The 23,425-nt window shown below is 40.6% G+C and overlaps 1 long non-coding RNA gene across 3 annotated transcripts in view; it reads left to right on the top strand.

The window, feature by feature from the left end:
* Nucleotides 1-23,425, top strand: part of LOC103349888 (uncharacterized) — an 85,159-nt gene that overhangs the window by 49,566 nt on the left and 12,168 nt on the right. For 2 of the 3 annotated variants that reach the window (XR_011388523.1, XR_011388522.1), the window contains 2 exons: nucleotides 9,548-9,722; nucleotides 12,277-12,470. The exons of the other annotated variant lie outside the window; for it this stretch is intronic. This is a non-coding gene — a long non-coding RNA (uncharacterized lncRNA). The remainder of the gene's footprint in view (nucleotides 1-9,547; nucleotides 9,723-12,276; nucleotides 12,471-23,425) is intronic. 3 annotated transcript variants of the gene reach the window in all.

The raw sequence follows: 23,425 nt of genomic DNA, 5'->3' as shown, positions 1-23,425 counted from the left end.
ACTTCTAATGGCCATTAAAAGGATAACATCATCAAAGTACCTTAAAATTCATCTGCTGAATCTTATTTCTCCTTTTGCTTATAGAGATTTTTCACCATAAGAATCCTACTATTTTCTTCATGTTGTTCCCCATCCTACCATTTGTCTACTTTACAAAGTCTTCAATGTCCCGTTAGTTGAAGAAGGTCTACACAGACTCCTTCACTACTCCTTTGAACCAAACTGGAGGGAAATCATTTGACATTGAGGTTATCTCATGGGAACCTGATGGCCCTTATTCTTTCCATACTCCTCTGAGTTTCTTGGGCATTCTTATTAGTATGGATTAAAGAGGAAATAAATAAAACTTTATTCTCAAGTGTTTCCATTGCTAAAATTACTGAATATTACATATGTAGCCTTGGTGTTGTTAAAAGTTTGGAAGCGTTTGCATCCTTCTGCATGTTCTGTTGCCTTAGGCAATCTTAGGATTATTCTTCTTAGAATTAGAAATACAAATAAAAGAAGACATGACAAGTAATTAAGATGTTTAATCCGCAAAACTCCAGGTGGTAAATTTACCATCACGGCAGATAGAAGGACCGCAAGCTGACTACCAAAAAATAGCTACCATTACTTTTGCTCCAAAGTTTGTTTTAGAGGTTCAGTAGCATCCACTGAACTTTTCCCCTGACTATCTTAACACGTCTTTTTCGTATTTGAGAGTCTGGCCAGGATTGGAAACAGAGGTGTGAAAGAATTACGAGTGGCTGTTTCTGCAGTGCTTTTGGCTAGAAGTAAAGTAAGCAGGAAATTCTAAAATGTCTTGAGGAAGTTTGTTCTCAAGAAAATTCTGGCTTGAATTTTTTTTTTGACTATGAAATTTAGACAGGTTAACATTCAAATAAGAATGGAAACTCACATGATGGATAGCAACCCTGGTTGCAACTCTTCTAACCTCTTCATGCCTGTTGGTTACTTGCTAAGGTTTCAGTGGTATATTCTTTTGCACTTTTTCTCTTCTGGTGGCTACAATTGCCCTATCTGGCAGAACAGTTACATGGTATTACTTCTGTTTTACTGGTCAGGAAATGGAAGCACGCTGTACATAGCAGTTTGTTTTGTTGCTTTGCACAGGGTGTTCCTTTTACCTGATAGGCACTCCTATGTATTTTAAATGCCTTGATCTAGTCATAGATCAAGGTTATTCTGAAATACAGTAGTTCTTAGGTCTGTTCCCAGTAGTGTTTGTGAAGTTTATGAATACAAACACAACTCCTCATTTTATGCATACGTATGTTATGCTTAACTGTGTAGTGATTGTGTGTAGTCTGTATGCCTTCCTAGAATCAAAATATTAAATATATTGTTTGCTGTAAGAAAACCTTGTAAGGAATTATAATTCAAGCTGATTTGAAAGTATAGAGTCAATGAGGTAAATTCCAATTCCTGGAACACTAGTAAGTTTATGATTAAAATGAGTAAGGATTTGAACTTCGTTTATATAGTATTATGATACTTACAGCTATGGCAAATAAAAGTTTAAAGTGAATATTATTCACAGAGTTTAACTAAATGAAACTTGCTATCTTATAACCTGGTTTATAAGAGCTCCCTTACATATTATTAATGTGATTGTTTCAAATATATTATTAGTAAGTGCTAGTGGTAATACTACATTTGAGTCAATGTGATGATCCTTTGAAAATATCTGAATATTACCCTTTTTGAATATATATGTCATATAAATTTTACACATTCTTTAAGTATATCAACCCCAAATCCACATGAAAATGCAGACATAGATATCAAGAACATGAGTACACCTTAGAACATTTGCTTAACAGGAAGATCAGCGTAGAAATAGAACATAGAAATACATAGGGTCTAGTTCAGAACTGCACAACTCAAGAATTGATGTCCACTCTCCTCAGCTATGGCAACAGGCAAAAGCTAGATTGTTTACATACACTGTATTTTAATGTTTGTTTAGAGAATTGTTAAATTCAACATAGTAATACTAACAGAGAAGTATACTTACATAGAATGTTTCATTTTCACAATCTCTACATAACAATTTTAGAAAGTACGATGGTCAATTTTCTGTTAACTTGGCTGTGCCCAGGGTGCCCATTATTTCTGTGTGTGTGTGTGTGTGTGTGTGTACATTTCTAGTTGAGATCTATATTCGTGTCTGAGAAGTCAGTAAAGTAGATTGGGGAGAGCAGCATCCAATCTGTGGAGTGCCTGAGTAGGTGGAGGAAGAAGGAATTTGACTCTTTTTGCTTATCTGCTTGAGTAAGGACATCTCATCTCATCTTCTATTGCCCTTGGATTGGATTTACACCATGACTCTGCAGTTTCTCAGTCTGCTGGGCTCAGACCAGAATTCTAAAACTGACTTCCTTGAGTCTCCAGCTAGCAGATGGCAGCCTGGTATTTCTCAGCCTCCATCATTGCATGACACTATAAATATGTACTCATGCATTCTGTATATGTGTATACCCCAAACCAATTTTATACACACACACACACACACACACACAACCAGTTATATATTTGAAATTTGTTCTGCTTCCTTGGAGAACTCTACTATAAGGAAGAACCTACTATTGCAAATAGATGGTAGAAGTTTGATTGTACTGCATCAGGCAGCAGTAAATTTTCTTTCAATGGAGATGGTCAAGCAGATGTTGCATCAGGGTTCCAACACTGGATACAGTCTCACTAGACTCCTTTGGCTGCCCACGTGATTCACTGTGATTGAAGATCTCAACTTCAAGGTAGGATCTCGGAACATTGCATCTGGAAAGTACTTCCAAAATTATTTGGTCTTTTTCACTTTTCGGAAGAGGAGACAAGTCTCAGAGAATGCAACATTGAATAGCCAATATGTTTTAGGGGATTGGTTGACAGGAGACTGTCTTTTTGGTTTTTTCAGAACCTCATAAAATGAAACTGTATTCTCAGTGACTGTCTGCCTATGGGGAAAACTGGAACCAAATGAATGCAGAAAGTCTTTTATTTCAGGTTTATTAACCTTTATCTGATATGCATAGCTCAGAAATAACTTGTTTTGTACATGAATAGTTGAGCACTAACTATATTTTGGGCTTCTACTAATTTTGAAAGATACATGTATATGTGTAGCAACAGGACTATGTCTCATGTGCTTTATAACTAAGAATTTTCTAGTAATAACAAAGGGGAAGGTCAGTAGGGTAGCAAATGAGAGATAAGTACTAAGAATTCTAAGTTAATTTCCCCATTTTTGGGGGATATGAGGCAAGTTAAGTCCAGCTGATAATCACTGGACAGGCACCACGATAGCCATTCAGGTACTGATGTGTTTCCATGATGATTGGTTGTTAGCCGTTACTCCAAGTCTCTTGAGTGCCCAACCTGCCCCGTATCACTGCTCTGTCCCAGACCCCTTCACCTACACCATTTCTTGATGATGCAGTAACTGAAGGGTCACCATCTTCCTTTAGTTGATTGGCTCCTGGAAATCAATTCCTAACCAAAAGGAAAAAAAAAATTAAAGATTTATTTATTTATTTGAAAGTCAGTAACACAGAGAGAGGAGAAGCAGAGAGAGAGCGAGAGAGAGAGAGATCTTCCATCCAATGGTTCACTCCCCAGTTGGCCGCAATGGCTGGAGCTGTGCTGATCCTAAGCCTGGAGCCAGGAGCTTCTTCCGGGTCTCCCACATGGGTGCAGGGGCCCAAGGACTTGGGCCATCTTCTACTGCTTTCCCAGGCCATAGCAGAGAGCTGGATCAGAAGAGGAGCAGCTGGGACTCGACCCGGCATCCATATGGGATGCCGGTGCTTCAGGCCAGGGTGTTAACCCGCTGTGGCACAGGGCTGGCCCCGGAAAAAAAATTATCAAATACACTTGTGTAGGCAGTCTTCAGAACCTGTTCTCACATGTGTTGAGTCATTTGGTCATGATCATAAAGTGTGTGGGGGGGAATAACTCCTTGTTCATCTTTGTCATTCAGTGTGGGGAAATCTTTATGAAGACCTCTTATTAAATATTTGAAGCATCTTTTGTGTCCAAACATATTTACATAATATTCTCCTCATGTGTTCAAAACCACATCATTCCGATACTGGAGGAGGTTTACTGTTTTTAATTTTCTGATGGATTGAAAGGATGGATGATGTTAAAAAGAAGTTTATCTTAGAACCTTGGATATTTTGCATATAAGGTGCTGAAATAAGGAAATAGCCACCACTTACAGAGTTCCTTACTATGTGCCAAACACTGTGTCGGAGTCCTTTACCTGTCACACCTCATTTAATTCTTAGAATATCCCTATGAAATATGTCCTTTTATCCCTCTCTTTTTACACTGAGGAAACTGGAGGTTCAGAACAGCCAAATAACATATAAATAACATCGGTAGCCCACATGCAGTAGAACAAGGATGCAGCCCTTCCTTTCTCTAGGGCAACTGAAATCAGAAGCTGCACTCCGTCTCTGTGTTCTGAGAAGACATTTGGGTCTGCACGTCTTCACAGGCCAGACACTAATCAAAGCCACTGGGTCCAGGTGTGGGGCTGCTCTTTGTTGTCTTTCTTCTTGGGAAAAAGATTCTGAAATACTAGCCTGATTGCTGTTGGGAGCATAAAGGCGAAAATTCAATTCGACTTTGATTTAAAGAATGAAGAAAGGTTCTTATTCACTAATCAGCTACATTCCACATCATTTCAATTTGTATGTAAAAACTCTTTCCTTAGTTCTGGGAAACTTTAATTTACTTCTGCCGTGCTGTGGTAGTCATTGAGTAAAACAGATGAAAGTCGGTTTTTCTGGATGTTGTGCTGTTTATTTGTTTTGTATGCACTCTTGCCAGACACCTGGAGGACATGCCTTGGATAGGACTATATGCCAGTTACCTCTGAGGGCACAGCTGCTAGTACTGTTTTACTTAAGATAGGTAACAATGACTGCTATGATAAACTCCAAAATCTCACTGGGCTGCCTCTGTAAAAGTCTGTCTTACACCAGATCCAAAGTGGATGTTCCTGGCCAGTGAGCAGTCTGCCTTGTGGTTCTTTAGGAATCCAGACTTACTCTGCTATATTTTAGGACCCAGCATCTTCTGCTAGCTCTTCTGTGTCCAGCCAGAAAGTGAGGGCATGGAGGAAATCACATGAGAGTTTTCTTAGTGCTTCAGCCTGAATTGTGGAATAAAATCACACAGGAGGACCCAGCCGTACAACTGGATCCAAGTGCAAGGGGCATGGCAGTGTCATGCGGAGGTACAGGAAGAGTTTTGGTGACCATAGAGCAGGCCCAGCCACTTTTGGGTAGAAGCTACCACCCAAAGCCTGATTCAACAGCGGTTAGCTTTAGCAGTGCTTTATTTAAAGAAATGAGACTTCAGATTCAGAAACAAGAAGTAGGTCACTAAGAAATTCTTTGCCAATGGCGCTGTCTTCAATTTCTTCTAATTTTGTTATAAATGATTTTTCCTCCCAATTTTGAAAAGTGAATGAAACAAATCTAGAGGATGTAATGGACTCTCTTTAAAGAAACATCACATGTGGTTTTTGCCAAGAAGTTCACAGAAGGTAGGAATCCTGGTGCCAATAATTAGAGAAAAACACAAGTTGAAAAGTTAACAAAGTGTCATTATCATGCAATTTGATCATAGAGTACCATTTAACTAAATTTTAAAGATTGTGGAGGGCTGCTTGTTGTTTCTTTCTTCTGTAGAATTTTCTTAGGAAATTTGAGGGTCTTCAAAAAGTTTAAGGAAAATGACATTATGCAAACACTATGCATTGGTTTCGAATGTTTTCTGCAGCAGAGTAAACTTAGCTTTTCCATTTCTTCATGAACTTTTTGAGTCATCCAAATATACTTCCAAGAAAAGGTGCTCTACATGTCAGAGCTATGCTGGTATTAGCAACCAGCAGCCTTAACTTGGCAGATGTCCGGAACACAAGTCTAGTAATGAAAGATTTCACTTGGTTCCATTTCTGAAATGAAGATTTTATCAAAGATAGCCAAATGGAAAGTTTTCGCTTCAGATAAATCATGATACAGTTAAAGTGGTAGAATAGTACTGTACCCAGCAATTAAGTGATGGTAACAGGTAAAGGGAGCAAGAATGAGAAGGAGTCCTTGAATTCTGTTGTAAGGACTATGCTTTTCACTTTGACAAAAGGAGCTATTGCAAGGTTTTGAGCAGAGGAGTGACATAACACATTGTGATTGTGTTTTTTTTTTTTTTTTTGACAGGCAGAGTGGACAGTGTGAGAGACAGAGAGAAAGGTCTTCCTTTTGCCATTGGTTCACCCTCCAATGGCCGCCACGGCCGGCGCGCTGCGGCCAGCGCACCGCGCTGATCCGATGGCAGGAACCAGGAGCCAGGTGCTTTTCCTGGTCTCCCATGGGGTGCAGGGCCCAAGCACCTGGGCCATCCTCCACTGCACTCCCGGGCCACAGCAGAGAGCTGGCCTGGAAGAGGGGCAACCGGGACAGAATCCAGCGCCCCAACCGGGACTAGAACCCGGTGTGCCGGCGCCGCTAGGCGGAGGATTAGCCTAGTGAGCCACGGCGCCGGCCATAACACATTGTGTTTTAAAAAGGGCCTCTGTCAGCTGTGTTGAGTGGAGAGTGAATAAAGAATGGTACAAATAGGAAGACTAGTTAGGCATTTTTTGCAGTAAGCTAAATGATTGTGATAGGGATGTGGACCCAGGATAATAGCAGGTGAGGTGGTAAATACTGCTTGGTTTCTGGATATATTTCGTAACTAAATCCAGCGGAGCTTCCTGTTGTATTTAAGATGGGAGAGCAAAGGAAGATTACAGGATGAATTGCCCTGAGCCAATAGACAGATAGCGTTGCCATTTACTGTGGTAGAAAAGAGTATGGGAGGCACAATTTTTAGTTGGCTGTGGAGAAACTCAGTTTTTAGCAGTTCAGTTTGTGATACGTATCAACCCACGGTAGGTGTCGAGTGCGCAGCTTGTGAGGGAAGAGGTCAGGGTGGAAATACAAATCTTGGAGTGCTAAGCAAACACAGGATACTAAAGCCATGAGCCTGAATGAAATTACCTAGAGGTCAGGTAACCTCAGAGAACAGCACCTACAATGGGGTCTTGAGGAACTGCCAATTGGGAGAGGTCGTAGACCCAGAAAGGAGACTGAGAAGAAATAGATGGGTCAGGGAAAGTCAGAAAAGTAGTCCCGTCTTAGAGCTGGGTTAAGTGAGGGAGGAAACATGATCTCAGGACATTGCAGTATTTACATCAGATGTTGACAACTGAACAATTAAATGATGAGCAAGGAATGATCGTGGGACCTAGCAGTGTGGAAGTTCTTGGCACTGTTGACCAAAGCAGGTCCTTGTGGAGTGGTGATGTGAAATGAGCTGAAGAGAGAATGGCTGGAGAGAATTGGAGGCATCCCCTGTAAATAGTACTCCTGGGGGTTTTGTGACAGCAGGCAGAGGGAAAGGGCAGTACCTTAGGGGATAAGTGGTTTCAAGAGAGGGTTTTGAAAGATGAGAAGAGTAGTGGTTTTATTTACATAATAGTTAGTAGAAGGGGAGGGGAAGAATGAATGATATAGGAAAGAGAAGGGAGATTGGGTAAGAGGGGCTGAGAGTTGGGACACAAGCAGAAGGATTGTGATCAGAAAGGGTCATTGATTAATCCCCTTCAATGGCACTGATGAGACAGAATATATTAGGAATTGAGGTTTAAGAGGAAACATGGAAAAGGTGGAAGACAATCCTTTAGGATAAAGAGTAGGAGACTCTACATGTTAAGAAAATGTGATGGATTGATCCCAGTGTGCTCAAAGGATTCTGAGTCAAACATCTTAAAGGAATAAGCAGAAAATAAAGGGTGGTGACTGCCTGTTTTATAAATGAATGGCAATTAGTCTATTTCCAACTGAGTTTTGCGGGAAAAGGATATTGGACATTTTCCTGAAATTTAAAAGTATTATGAGGCATTTTTGGGAACCGTGGTTTTATGCATTTAGTAGGGGCATGTATACTCATCCGGGAAGGCCAGATTAACATTGACATAGACTTCCGCACAGTATGTGGCAAGACTAAATGAATGGTGTCGGCCAGTAGATCTTGCATTTAAAATATGAGTCTGTGAAGGGAGTGGGACTAGTTGGATAAAATACAGCCCCTAGGGAGAACTGGAGCAGGAGGCCCGTGCATTATGCCTTCCAGACGTGAAACGGGAAGTCAGGTTTTAATAGCTTTGACTTACAAAATTAATACCCTCCAAAGAAAATTCACCTGTTGCCAAATCTAGTGCCAGGCTTTGGATTCTCACAGTACTTTCAAGTCCCTTGTTTGTTTTTGTTTCTTTCTCTTTTTTTCCCTTCTTCTGGCCAGCATCTTCTGACCTTTTAGGCATGACTACCCAAAGGCTTGCCATCTATCTTCTTGATGAATTGTTTAATCAGAAGACCTAGAGAGAGGGACAGAGAGAGAGAGAGAGAGAGAGAGAGGAGGAAAGGCTGTAAATATTTCAGTTTGAATTACATGTCTCCTGGCTATGGATTTTCCTAAATTCTTTGTGTACATATAAATACCCTGTTTATGTCTTACAATTTAGCCCACATATTTTGAAATCCAACTCTTGACAACATTCTTTTTTAGTTAGGTAAGGCTGAACGCCAGTTCTCTAAGTAGAAGTTCTGTTGACCTGAGTGCCAAGGACTTATTTTCCTTCCATATACCTTCATTTTTTGAAGTAGATACCTCAAAGCTGCTAAACTTGATCTCTCACACAGTCAGATGTCAGTATTTAGCGAGTGCTGTTGCCACTAATGGTTTTTACACTTGCATTATTTTACAAAATTTACTCTAAAATCTTGTGAATTAAAGTTTCTATTTAATGTTACTAAAACAAAGAGGTAATAAATTTAGACATAATTTTTTTTCACAGAGAATACTAAAAAATAATCCTGTATGTTGGTTGGTCTTCAGAGGAAATAGATTTAAAGATCACTCTCAAGAGCTGGTTGAAAAAAATGTGAAAGGGTTTAGGTATATGAATGTTGGAACGTATTTTGTTTAATCCTTACTATTTGTATTTTAAGGTGATTTGTTCTCTTTATTTACTCCATATTCCTTTGAGTTCTAGTTGAGCTTATGGATGGACAAATTAAGATGTATTATTACCTTTGTTGAAGAATGGCTTTACATTTTTATTCCTAATAATATATAGAATACATTACTCACCGCAGTCCTTCAATAGAGAAATGTGTAAATTAAAAAAAATAAACACTTCCCACAGTCCCACCTGCCAGAGCAACCTTAACAGTTCAACAGTTTGTATCCTCCAGGTTTTTTTCTATGTATGTATATGAGGTACTTTAAAAATGAATTAAAAATTAGAGCTTATTTTGGCACCAGTTTTTTCTGATACATGGAAAATGCATATTATGAAAATTAATATGCATACATTTCAAAACTATTTTTGCACCAAAGTAAGCATTCAGCTTACTGGTAAGATGCAGACGGTGATGCCTGCATCCCATATCAGAGTGCCTGGGTTTGAGTCCTGTTTCCGTTTCAGATTCCAGCATCCTGTTGATGCACACCCTGGGAGGCAACAGATGATGGCTCAACTACTTGAGTTGCTGACACCCACGTGGGAGATCTGTATTGACTTCCTGGCTCCTGGATTTGGCCAGACCTAGTCCCTGCCATTGCAGGCACTTGAGAAGTTAACCAGTGATGGGGAGCTCTATGTATGTATCTATGTCTCTGTTCACTGTCTTTCTCTTTGCTTCTTGAATAAAAAACAAATTAAAAAGCATGTTTTTGGCCAGCGCTGCAACTCACTAGGCTAATCCTCTGCCTAGCGGTGCCGGCACACTGGGTTCTAGTCCTGCTCGGGGCGCCGGATTCTGTCCCGGTTGCCCCTCTTCCAGGCCAGCTCTCTGCTGTGGCCAGGGAGTGCAGTGGAGAATGGCCCAAGTGCTTGGGCCCTGCACCCCATGGGAGACCAGGAGAAGTACCTGGCTCCTGCCATCGGATCAGCGCGGTGCGCCAGCCGCAGCTCGCCGGCTGCGGCAGCCATTGGAGGGTGATCCAACGGCAAAGGAAGACCTTTCTCTCTGTCTCTCTCTCTCTCTCACTGTCCACTCTGCCTGTCAAAAAAAAAAAAAAAAAAAAAAAAGGCATGTTTTTGTACAAAAACACTCATATTTTAATTCTGTTTTCCCATGAGCTTTTTGAAGTATCCTTATATGCTTATCTTTATCTTTTAAAGCAGAATGACCTCTAAAATAATAATTTTATTCTGTATTTTTAATTGTAAATAAATAAGATTTAATTGTAAATAAATAAGAATAACTTCAATATATATTTACCTCATTCATTTTATTATATAATGATATAATATTTGGGCCAATGCTGTGGCACAGTAGGTTAAACCTCTGCCTGTGGTGCCAGCATCCCATATGGGTGCCAGTTCAAGTCCTGGCTGCTCCACTTCTAATCCAGCTCCCTGCTAATGGCGTGGAAAAACAATGGAAGATGTCCCAGGCACTTGGGCCTCTGCTCCCATGTGTGAGACCCAGGGGAAGCTCCTAGCTCCTGGCTTTGGATCAGCCCAGCCCCAGCCATTGTAGCCAATTGGGGAGTGAACCAGTGGACAGAAGACCTTTCTCTCTGTCTCTCCGTTTCTCTGTAACTCTGCCTCTCAAATAAATTTTTTTAAAAAAAGATATATTACTTATTTTCTCATTGGGATTATTTAAGTTTCTCATTTTTGAAAAGATTTATTTATTTATTTATTTGAAAGGCAGAGTTTCAGAGAGCCAGAGGCAGAGAGAGAGAGAGAAGTCTTCCATCCGATGGTTCACTTCCCAGATGGCTGCAATGGCTGGAGCTGCATGGATTCAAAGCCAGGAGCCAGGAGCTTCTTCCCAGTCTCCCACATGGGTGCAGGGGCCCAAGCACCTGGGCCATCTTCTACTGCTTTCCCAGGCCATAGCAGAGAGCTGGATCGGAAGTAGAGCAGCTGGAACTCAAACCAGTGCCCATATAGGATGCTGGCACTGCAGCATTTTACCACTATGCCACAGTGCTGGCCCCAAGTTTCTTATTTTTTTGTTACAAATAATGCTGTTAATCTGGGGGAAATAACATCAGCTATCTCATAGATTTAATGGAATCAATCAGTTCATGTATACATGTAAAGTTTCTAAAAGAATGCCTGACATCTAAATATTTCAAAAATTATGCATTTAATATCTTTTTATTGTCTTATTACAAATGAAAATGCATGTGATAAACTCATAGAAATCAGATTATTCAATTGTTTAGCATTTCCAAATTGCTCTCTAAGGAACAAGTTATAGATCCTTTGTTGGTGAATAAAGAATATTTGTTTTCTCTACACTATTTAAGTTAAACTATCAGTGGAAGTAGCATAGACATATGGAATGGTGCATACATATTATATGGATTGACTCAACATAGTGAAACAAAATATGTAGCCAACCCCCAATCAAGACTGTGTGGGTTTCCATCACTCCATCAGCCTCACTTGATTCCCCACTGGTGCTTATTAGACTCTCCTACTCCACTTTAAGCCCTATCCTATTTGTAGCACCAACCATTCATTTTATCTCCTTTTATGTCTGAGTTCTTTCCCTCAACATTGTTTTTGTATGAGATGATTATTGCTTATCCTTGTTGTTCTAAGTATCCATATTCATTGATCTGTAGGTATTTTATTGTGAGAATATACATACTGTAAATCATTCACTGCTTTTTTATGTGGTTGACCGTTACCCTGTTAAGACTCTTCTACATGCCTTTCAACATATATATATATATATATATATATGCATATTTCTTTTGGATATTTTCCTCAGTAGAAGTGTTACTTCACTGGGTAAGTGTCCAGTCAACATTGCCAATTTTCCAAAGTAATGGTGCCAATTTATCATAGTGCCAGCAATGGAGGCCAGTACCAGTTGTATATTCTTGCCAATTCTTGGCATTACTTATTTTTAAAATTGTGGTCTTTATGATAGGTGTATAGTGGCAAATCACAGTGATATTTATTTTCCTTATAATTGGTGAGGTTTAACATCTTTCCTGTGGTTATTGATCCTTTGGATGTTCTTTTTTTGTGAAGCAACTTTTCAAATCATTTTCACCTTTTAAAAAAATCAAGTTGTATTTGTTTGTAAGTGTTCTTTATTTTTCTGGATATATATCCTTGCATGTGTATAATATGTTATGATATATGTAACCAGAGATTTTTTTGTCTCTTAATCATGTCTTTAGTAAGTTTTGGGGCAGATGGCCTAAAGGTTAAGACACACAACTTGGGAAGCCCACATCTCATTTTGGAGTGCCTGCATTCAAGTCTGGGCTGGATTCTAGTTTCTCAGGTGATTGGGTCCCTACCACACTGTGAAAAACCTGGATTGAGTTCCTGGCTCCTGGCTTCAGCCTGCCATAATATGGCCCAAGCAGAGGTGGGCATTTGGAGAGAAAATGGGAGTTCTGTCTGTCTTTTTGTGTCTCTTTGCCTTTCAAATGAAATAAATGATTAGTTCTTAATTTTAATAAACTCTTGTTTTTAAAATATTCCTTTATAATTAGTACATTTTGTGTCTTGCTTAAGAGATCTCGGCCTACAGTCATGAAGGCATTCTCCTCTGTTTTGTACTAGAGGTTTTATTATTTTGTCTTTCTTCATTGGATTTACAGTCCATCTTTAACTGATTTTATGTGATATGAGAAAGTGGTCAATAGTTGTATTTACTTCTATGGGTGTCCAATTGATTCTGTGCCCTTTATTGAAAAATGCTGTAGGTGGCAAATTGTGGTACAGCAGGTTAAGCCACTGCCTGCAATGCCAGCAATCCCACATGAGTGCTGGTTTGAGTTCAGGCTGCTCCACTTCTGATGTAGCTCCCTGCTAACACACCTCTGAAAGCAGAGGAAGAGGGCTCAAATGTTTGGACCCCTGCCATCCATAGCAGACTTGGATATAGTTCCAGACTCCTGGCTTTGGCCTAGCCCAAGCCCAGTTGTTGGAGCCATCTGGGGTGTGACCAGGGGATGGAAAATAGATCTCTCTCTCTCCCTCTCTCTGCTTTCTCCCCCTCCTCTCTCTTTCTTTGTATAACTATACCTTTCAAATAAATAAAATGAATCTTAAGAATAAAGGACATAAATTATCAAAAACATAAAAGAACTCAAGACATGTTTCTATCTTTTGTAATATAGAAGTTTTATGGTGAAACTAATTTAGTCAAATTAACCAGGCCTTATTGTTACTGCTTTTTCATCCCATATGGGCGTCAGGTTCTAGTCCTGGTTGCTCCTCTTCCAGTCCTGCTCTCTGCTGTGGCCTGGGAGTGCAGTGGAGGATGGTCCAAGTGCTTGGGCCCTGCACCCGCATGGGAGACCAGGAGGAAGCTCCTGGCTTTGGATTGGCGCAGTGCCGGCCACGGCGGCCATTTGGGGAGTGAACCAACAGAAGGAAGACCTTTCTCTCTGTCTCTCTCTCTCACTGTCTCACTCTACCTGTCAAATAAAAAATATATATATAATTTTATTTTGGTACAAACATTGTTGTAATCCATTCATAGTGTTTTCATAGTATCCCTTGCCTTGAGCCTTTTGAAGTATCATCATAAATGCCATGGTTCTTGATGATAGGGACTTGAAATTAGTTATATCTAATAGCCACATAGTGCATCCAGTAGACACTCAATAAATGCTACTTGAGTGAATGAGTGCAGGACAGTAATTTTTTAATTTTTGAAACAGAGGTTACTAAGAGATCTTTAACAAGATACAAAATAGAGTACAAGTATAAGGAAATGTAGACTTAAAAGTAAACAGTATTCCTTATTAGAAGGTACCTTTGCCCACAAACTCTCTTAGGGGAATGGAATGTAGAAAACTGTTGATGTGTGAATGAGTAGTACTAGTAATGGATGATCTTGCTTTACAAACTGAGTAGGTGGAGGGAGTGCTCCCCGGGGCGGGGGGGGGGGGGGGGGGTTAATGTCTACAAGGAGGCTTGATGACCTTTGAAGTGGGAGGGCTATTCGCTTTTCTTATTCAAATGTGCAGTCAGGCATCTTGATCTGGAACCACTGAGATGAGAGCTATGTCAGAGTGGCAAACCAAGCCAGCCATCAGTGTCGCGCAGTGAAAGCCACGTGTGTTTAAAAGGGTGTGGTGGGCCCCTGGGGAAGGCCAGGCTCTGAGAAGACTCTAAGACCAATGAGCAGAAGGAGGAAAGAGCTGTATTTTTGTTCTACCCCATCAAAGGCCAGTGTTGCTGTTTTCAAACAAATCAAGATGATTACAGAGGACTTCTTGCTGCGTGGATGTTTGTGTGTGTGTGTGTGTGTGTGCACCAGCAAGGCCTTCCTTCTTTTTCAGAGGAAAGATATTTTTATATTTGTTTAATCTGAGATTTTTGATTTCCTCAACTTCCAGTCCAGTTGGAGAGTGACTTTTTTTCCATGTGTCCCCAGACACAGGAGGAGGCCGAGGGAGAGTGACGCAGGCAGGAGCCTGTTGGTCGGCTGGCTGCCCCCCTCCCAGCCTGCCTTCTGGGCCTGGCCTGGTGTGTGGCTGCTGTTTATACCTGCTGAAGTGCTTTCTGTGTTTGAGTTGGCGCTGCCAGCTTACAAGCTAGAGCCCCAGGCTGTTCACGAGGTCTGTCCCAGAGCTTTGAAGCCTCTGAGCTGGCGGCTGGGGCGAGAGAATGTCTCTCTCAGTTTTTGGGTGAACTCCATGTTTTTTTCCAAGAGGTTAGATCACTGTCCACAGTGCAGGCTTGCTAGACAGAATGTAACAGTTTCTGCTGGAGACATCCTGAACTTTTAAAGGCAAAAGGCGGAGGTGGAAGTGGGAGAAAAAAAAAAAAAGGGCCAATTTAATAGCTTGAAAATGAACATTTTTATAACTGGTTAACAAAGATTTTTTTTTAACTGAACTGGAAAACTTAAGATATCATTTCTTGGGATGGCAAGAGGACATATTTCACAATTCCCAGTACCCTCCCAAGTTATGTTTGAGACCAGACCAGATTAGTCAGTGGTTGTGGAAGGGATATTAGGGGTGATATAATTTTTATGAAAATGTACCTGGACATCTCTTTGGTCCTTTCATCCATCCATAAAAGCTTCTAGAAGACGTGTCTTTTTCACAAGTGGCAAGATTGGGAAAGCTCCGAGGCTGCTCCCTGCCCATAGCTCTTGGCTCTTTCTTCCTGTTGCTATTTATTTACTTATTTGTTTATTTTTGTCATAGTAGGAATATCATTGTCAGTTCCTTGCCTAACATTTATGTCCCATAACCCACTTTTATGAGATATCATGATTCATGGGGAGAATTTATTTTTCTTGTCTAAGCTTTAGTGTGGCTAGGATTCTGTATTTTGTTTCTGTCTGTGTCTGTTATGAGTGAACATGGTCTAGATATATAAAATATATCACACCTAAGAAACTAGTAAATTACTAAAATGTTTTATACCAAGGCTCATAGCATCCAAATAAAAAAGTGGACACACTGAAGAATTACGTTTAAAACAGGATATGACTGATACCCTATCTAGTTGATAACAACCATGTTTACAGGAAAACTTAAAAGAGGCCTCATTCGATCCTTTCCTCTGCCACCCCCAATCAAATACAAAGTCTGTGTTCTTATAAATATGCTAAGAGGGGCCGCCATTGTGGCGCAGTGGGTTAAATCCCTGGCCTGAAGCCCCAGCATCCCATATGGGCACAGGTTCGTGTCCCGGCTGCTCTTCTTCCGATCCAGCTCTCTTCTATGGCCTCAGAAAGCAGTAGAAGATGGCCCAAGTCCTTGGGCTCCTGCTCCCACGTGGGAGACCTGGAACAAGCTCCTGACTCCTGGCTTCAGATTGGCGCAGCTCCAGCCATTGCAGTCAATTGGGGAGTGAACCATCAGATGGAAGACGTCTCTCTCTGTCTCTACCTCTCTCTGTAACTCTTTCAAATAAATAAAATAAGTCTTTAAATAAATAAATAAATATACTAAGAATTTTGCCTGTAATGTTTGTCTATGAAGAACATAAAAATGCTTTTGAGTGGGGTAGGTGCCAGTCTTATTTCACCAAGCCAAGGGAAGGAGCCCTTACTCTAGGGCTTCCACATAGGGCAGCATGGGTGAGGAATGAATGGCTTTCCCTGGACTCTTTAAAGAGGTGTGTTTACTATTGGGGCCAACTCAATGGTCTTCTTTTTTTTAAAGTAGCAGCCTCTTTCTACCTCCCTCTATATGTTTCTTTCCCCAGTCTAACTCAGGCCATTCGCTGAAGGATGTATAAATGGACATTTATTTGACCTTGTCCATGAGAGGCAGACATATGTTATCTCAACTCTGATGTGATATATCTGCCCCAACATATGGCAAGGCTGTGTTTGTCATTCAAGAAGTTTATTGGTGTAATGTGTGTTCCCTGGTCCTCTTCATGAAAAAATGTTTATACCCGTGGGCATGTCCAGATGGCAGTGAAAGGCCAGCATTCATGAGCGCAGCAGCCAGCAGTGTGTGGTTGCCAAGGTATGCAGGAAAGGCATGTCCTTTGCCACCTCATTGCCTTGTAAAGAAACCATCTCTAAAGAACAGAGTAGCACTCTTGAGGCTAGCGCTCCCTAGTCTTTCAGACTTTGCATGTGGGAGGGCAGAGAGACAACGTGAAATACAAGAGAAGCGTTTTTGTTATTGTTCTGGCAATTTACAAAAGTGTAAGAGTGGTAGGGGAAAGATTTTTGCACACTGGGTCTCAGTAGAAATTTAATCCAGATGTGCTCTGTGCATCCTGAGCATGATGCCCCTTTCAAAGGCTAATTTTGGGGCAACAGGTATGTTGGGTGCCGGGGATGGCCACAGGGACAGCTTATGGGCTCCCAAGCTATGATAGTCAGGTGGTGAATAGGCAGACACTCTGAGTCCCTTGGAATCTGTGGCATTTGTGAGATTGGTTTTTTTTTAGACCCCATTAATGCTGTTGTTGGAATGATGAAATATCTTTTCAACGCATGTTCTCGAGGAGCTGTTGCTGACACTAACAATCCTAGGTGGGAAAAGGTTTCTTATTGGATTAGCTGCAAATACAGGAAAATCTCAGGTACAGCTGCAGCTGTTGTAGCCTGTTGAAGTGTGGATTCTGAAGCCAGCCCATAAAACGGAAGGATGGTGTGGGGCTGCTGATGTGGCACAGCAGGTTAATCTGCCACCTGCAACACTTGCATCCAATAGGAGTGCTGGTTTGAGTGCAGGCTGCTTCACTTCTGATCAGACTCCCTGCTAATGTACCTGGGAAAGTAGTGGATGGTGGCTCAAGTGCTTGTGCCTCAGCCACCCATGTGGGAGACCCAGAAGCAGTTTTTGGCTGGTGGCTTTGGCCTGGCCCACACTGGACTACGGTAGCCATTTGAGAAGTGAACCTAAAGGCAGAAGATCTCGCTGTCTCTCTCGCCCTCTCTCTGTAACTCTGCCTTTCAAATAAAATGTCTTTTTTTTTAGGTTTTACGTTTTATAGAATTTGGCATGTTGTTATTGCTTAATATTGGATATATCAGGGGTGGGAGAAAGAATTTGGTATGCAGAAAACAGCCTTAAAAATTAGAGGTTCTCAGATTAGAAATGGGGAATGGTTTCTGATAACTGAATTTGGATTTGCCTAATTTTTGTTGTTATTAAAGAAAAAGAAGCATTCCTAAATATCACAATAGGGATCTTAATGATAGAGGTGTAGTAGCTTGCTTTTGCTGTCACATTGTGTATATTGTTTAGGTATTATTGAAAGGGCATGGGTATGAGAGGGGCTGACATCTGTTACTTTCCAGACTAATAGACTATGATGAGCATACCTGGTTGGATTGGCATGATGCCATACCCCTTCTTAACAGTAAATGAGATGTAAAGTAGGTCAGACTAACAAATGGGTGGCCTGGGTTAGAAGAACTTCCACTTGTTCAAGTTCATTCCCTGTAGTTTACTACCAAGCCAAGCAGCCCTATTGGATGTTTTAACAGAGGACAGGTGAGAACAGGCTGGTTTTTTGAAACTTCCTGATGTGGCATAGGAGAGGGACAGTGGAGAGTTCAGTGCAGTCTCCCCAGGAACCCACTGGATCAGAAGGGCAATGGCACTGCCCTTGTTTCTTTAATCTCTTGGAATGAGGTTAATGCTGCCTTCTAGTTTTTGTAGCAGGCTGGGAGGGGAGCCTGTTAGTACTCATATATAGTGCTGCTATATAAGGGATTGTTGTACCTGAGTGAACATTTTTTTTGAAGATTTATTTTATTATTTGAAAGGCAGAGTTACAGAGAGGGAGAGAGAGACAGAGGTCTTCCATCCACTGGTTTACTCCACAAGTGGCTACAATGGCCAGGACTGAGCCAAGCTGAAGCCAGGAACCTGGAATTTCTTTCGGGTCTCCCATGTGGATGCAGGGGTCCAAGCAGGTGAGCCATCTTCCACTGCTTTTCTCAGACCATTAGCAGGGATCTGGATGGGAAGTAGAGCAGCTGGGACTTGAATGACACCCATATGGGACACTGGCATTACAGGTAGCAGTTTTACCTGCTACGCCACAACACCGACCCACCCACCCTACTCCTACTCCAGTTAACTTATAGTGTTTCCTTCTTATTACCATCTGGTTATCCTATCAACCCTTAGCTACCGTAGATGGTCCACTATAGGAACATTACATTAGCCACAAGAGGCTCTGGAAACCAGCAGTTACTTTCTGTATTGTCTGTCCATTCCTGAGAAATCAAATCATTTAGAGCTGAAATCAAGCCTTCATGAGGCCCTAAACCTGGAAGGTTATAAAGAAACTCTCCAGAGTCTGACCACTAATAGCTGTAACAAAGTGGAGTAACGGGGCTGCAAAGAACTGCAAGAGTCAAATAACTGACAGTCTGCCTTTCAGGTGTTGGATTTTAAATCAACCAGAGAAGAGAATTTGCTGTTCATTTCTTAATTTTTACTGAAGGAAATACTACAACATCATCCCCTGAAGGTTGATTCTGTGCTGTGGCCCCTAAAGATGTCTTGTGTTAATTAAAATCCTAGGTTTTCAACTCAAACATATTTGTTATTATTTATTAGATGAGCTTAAGGAGAACAATCTGTTACTCTACACACACAAATTTGGACATGATGCTAAAATTTCTGTCACAGGAATTTACAAAAGTCCCAACCCATTTATATCTATATTTTAGTTCATCCCAATGTTTGGAAATTTGCAACCTATGTAGAAAGAGAATGCTATGTAATAATAATCATAGTAGCAATGGTGTTGCCTGCTTACCTGTGCCAAGTACATTTCTCAGTGCATCCTGTGTATAACTAGTTCACTTATTCCGCTTTGATAACCCTTTTGGTAGGTATCATTTTGCAGAGTAGTAAAAATTGAGCCACACACAAAATGATTAAATTTTCTTTCCACAATTACACTGATAGCAAATGGAAAAGTTAAGATTTAAACCAAACTTGGCTGGAAGGTGTGTGTAGGTGATAATGGCCAATATGTGAAAGCTGAATTGTTCTTTATTAGGTTCTCAACCTTGCCTAGAAGGGTGCTTGAAATATATGATGCTCCATTAGCATTCTAATTGTAAAACATTATATTTAAGACAATGTGTGTCAAAATAATCTTATCAGATTTCCTCAGCTATATTTCAATGCTGTTTTTTGATTTTATTGCTTTTGCTTTTGCTTTGAAACAGCATGAAACACAAAAGACATAAAAATCTTATCCTATAACCACCTCTTGTGAGTTTTGCTTGTCTTTTGTGTTTGTTATTTAACTCCAGGAGAGACAGTGTTACATACTGGTGTGGTTTTAGATGCAAAAAGAAATGTAATAGGGAAGCAGATTCCTTGTGCTAAATTTTCATTTCAGGAACAGAGCAGACTGTGAGAGAAGGAACTGTCTTGGTCATGACTAGGGAGATCAGATGGGAAGGTTCGAGAAAGGGCAGTGTGATGAACAAGGAAGAATCAAGAAATAATTCAACTCAGCTCACATTTCTTTCCTTTCCATTTCTTCTTTCATGTCATCATGAGATTTCCATTTACTTCTTTTTATTTTATTTGAAAGGAGGAGAGAGAGAATGGCACACACACACGCACACACACACACACACACACAAAGCAGGGGAGGGGGAGGAGATCTTCAATCCACTGGTTCAATCCCCAAATGTCCACAACAGCCAGCCTTGGTCCTGGCTAAGGCCAGGTGCCAGAAACTTAATCCAGGTTTCCCATGTAAGTGGTTGAGATCCAACTACTTGAATCATCACCTGCTGCCACCCCAGGTGCATATTAACAGGAAGCTGAATCAGAAGTGGAGTAGCCAGGACTCAAACCAGGCACACCAATATGGGATGCAGGCATTCCAAGGTTCAACTTAGTCTTTGCATCAAATGCATGCCCCTCACACCGTTACATCTGTCATATATGCTCCACCTTAAAGGGAGAAAGATGAGAATCTGATAAAACTAGAGATGTTAGGGAATCCCCTATAATCCTAGGGAGAATTCTTTATAGACCAGGGGAGAATTTGTGGAAGGAAGTGGTTGGGGCACACAGAAAAGCATTGAGACTGGTTTAGAGAGGGAAGGGAACTGACCGTATGTGACTGCCTGGATATGCTTCCTCTTTTGCTTGAGATCTACTGCAGCTTCCAGAGAGGTGACATTTGGAAATAAGAATCCAAACCCAAATTGCCAAGAAATAGCTTTGGCGGAACACATAAAATACAGTGACCTTCAATACGTTCTATTTTAGCTAGAAGGCAGATAATTTAAGATCCCGGGTCATAGTACATTCACAAGGACTAGACAGTAAGGTCTCTGTAGAAAGGTTAAAATAAAAGCTATAGAAAGGCAGATGAGTGGCTTCAAACTCCTGCTTTACATTCAGGGAAATGTCTTACTAAATAGGGAAGTATGATGGTGCTGTTCTATCCCAGAGACAAGGCCATTTATCAATCCCCCAAGCCATGATGGAATTCTCTTATGCCTGATAACATGGGTGGTTTCTACTTTCTCTGCTCTGGAGGATTTATGAAGGCCTTTCTGATTCCCAACTTTAGCATCCTTGGTAGTGGCTTGTGTAGGGGCCAGACTAGACTTGACCAAATGTAGATGAGACCACCATGTTCTGCAAAGTGAAATCAATAAACTTTGTTCATGGGACCCTGAGGGACATTCTCTGTAATTCAGCATTAGAATTGTGACTGAGGGGCTGGCATTGTGGCACAGTGGGTTAGGCTGCTGCCTGTGATGTGTACATCCTGTGTGAGCACTGGTTTGAATCCTGGCTGCTCCACTTCAGATCCAGCTCTCTGCTAATAGGCCTGGGAAAGCAGCAGAAAATGGCCCGTGTGTTTGGGCCCTTACCACTCCCATGGGAGACTCCAGTGGAATTCCAGAGCCCTGGCTTTGGCCTGGCCCAACCTTGGTCATTGTGACTATGTGGGGAGTGAGCCATCAGATGGAACATCTCTCTCTGATCTCTCTCTGTCTCTCCCTCTTTGTAACTCTGCCTTTCAAATAAATAAATAAATTTTTTTTTAAAAAGTTATGACTGAAAAAATGGGAGTAGAGAAACAGAGCAGATATATATTGACTTTATTTATTGACTATGAAGAGCATTGGCTGACAATATTGATTCATAAAAAAAATTGGAAATTTATACCCTGTACCTGCACTCTTGCAATTATAAAAACAAATCTCAGTTTCATGAACTTTTCCAGGATCTCAGATATGATGCTTTATTTATTTCATAAATGGGTTAAAATTTGATCCAGTTTATTCTATGAGGGTTGAAGGCCAGGAAATCTAAGTAAGAATCTGCTACGGTCTACTCATTTCCTTACCTTGTCAATGTGGATGCTCTTGGTCTCCCTCCTACCTAGGTCAGCAGGGGACCTGGCTTCTTAATACTTCCTTCAAGATGAGGCAGAGGCTGAGAATCTTGCTCCAGAAATCTGATACAGCTATAGATGCTAGAAGGGTGTCATGCTTCTTGCAGTGGAAGCAACATGGCCATTGACTGTGAAAGCTCAGGGTTTTCACACCCAGTCAAGAAGAATTCCTTTTTTGTGATTGGTTCCCTTAGGGGTATAGCAGGTCATGGTGTGGCTATGATTGACTATGTGCAAATTAACCTAACATGTTGATCCTAGAGAGAAATTCTTCAAATTCTGCACTGGATAGTCTTATTCATACAGGGAGAAGCTTGATACACATAAAAATTACTTAACATTAATATGTGATGCCTAAGTAGTACTGTTTTTAGAACTGGGACTTAAATTATGACTCATACATTGAACAGGAAGATGAAGGGAACAGAGTTGGGTCTCTCTATGGTCTAAATAAATGAGTATCTTTTTTTTAGATTTATTTATTTATTTGAAAGGCAGAGTTACAGTTAATTCATGTTATAGTAATTGATCCAAATAAGAAAGAGAATTAAAAAAACTGGGGGAAAGTCTGTTCTAGTTTCCATTCCATCTTTCAAACAAATTTCTCTTTGGCTTTATGGAATTGGTCATTAATAAAGTAACATAATGGGTAGAACATGACAAAATAAATTTTAGTATTTCTCCTTTTATCTCTGGTTTATTTCAGATCAGGCGCTGGAATAATAGCACTGACACTAACCAATAGGTTTTTTAAAAAATATAAAATGGATTGTATTTGAGATTTTATATGCTAATAATGTATTTTTTTGCTAGATTTGTAGATATCCAATTCTGAATGTGGACTGCAAAACAGAATTATATGTTTTGTCCCTTGACAGCAATCCTACCTACTTCCCTTTCTATTTTGATACTTACACACTCAAACATTCTTTTCCTCATTTTCATTTTCAAGGCATTGGTCCAGATGCTTTCCCTTTCAGCACTTCTCTGTTCCATTTAAAATTAAAATGGAGGAAGTACAAAATTTAGGCCAAGGAAATCTTTATCATTTATAAACATAGATAAAAGTGTTTTTTTTTTTTTTTTTAAATCTGTAACCCTTGGAAGATAAAAAAGAGGGATGCTTTTATATCATCCACTTCTGGTCTTCTGTAAAAGTGAAGAGAGCATATTATTATTATTATTATTATAGATTTGAAAAGATTTCTCGCAGTGTTTAGGTTACTACTTGGGACACCCACATCCCACATCAGGGTGCCTGGTTTGAGTTCCAACTACTGTGCTTTTGATCCAGCTTCCTATAGTGCATCCTTGGGAGGTAGCAGGAGATGATTCAAGTACTTGAGTCCTTGATACTCATTTGGGAGACCCAGACTGGCTTCCTGGCCCTGGTTTCAGCCTGTCCCAGTCCCGGCTGTTGTGGGCATCTGGGGAGTGAACCAGCAGATGGAAGATCTCTATCTCTGTCTCTTTCTCTCTCTCTGTAGT

Source organism: Oryctolagus cuniculus, chromosome 5, assembly GCF_964237555.1.
Source record: "Oryctolagus cuniculus chromosome 5, mOryCun1.1, whole genome shotgun sequence".
NCBI classification, from domain to species: Eukaryota; Metazoa; Chordata; class Mammalia; order Lagomorpha; family Leporidae; genus Oryctolagus; species Oryctolagus cuniculus.
This window is presented reverse-complemented; position numbering and strand designations above follow the sequence as displayed.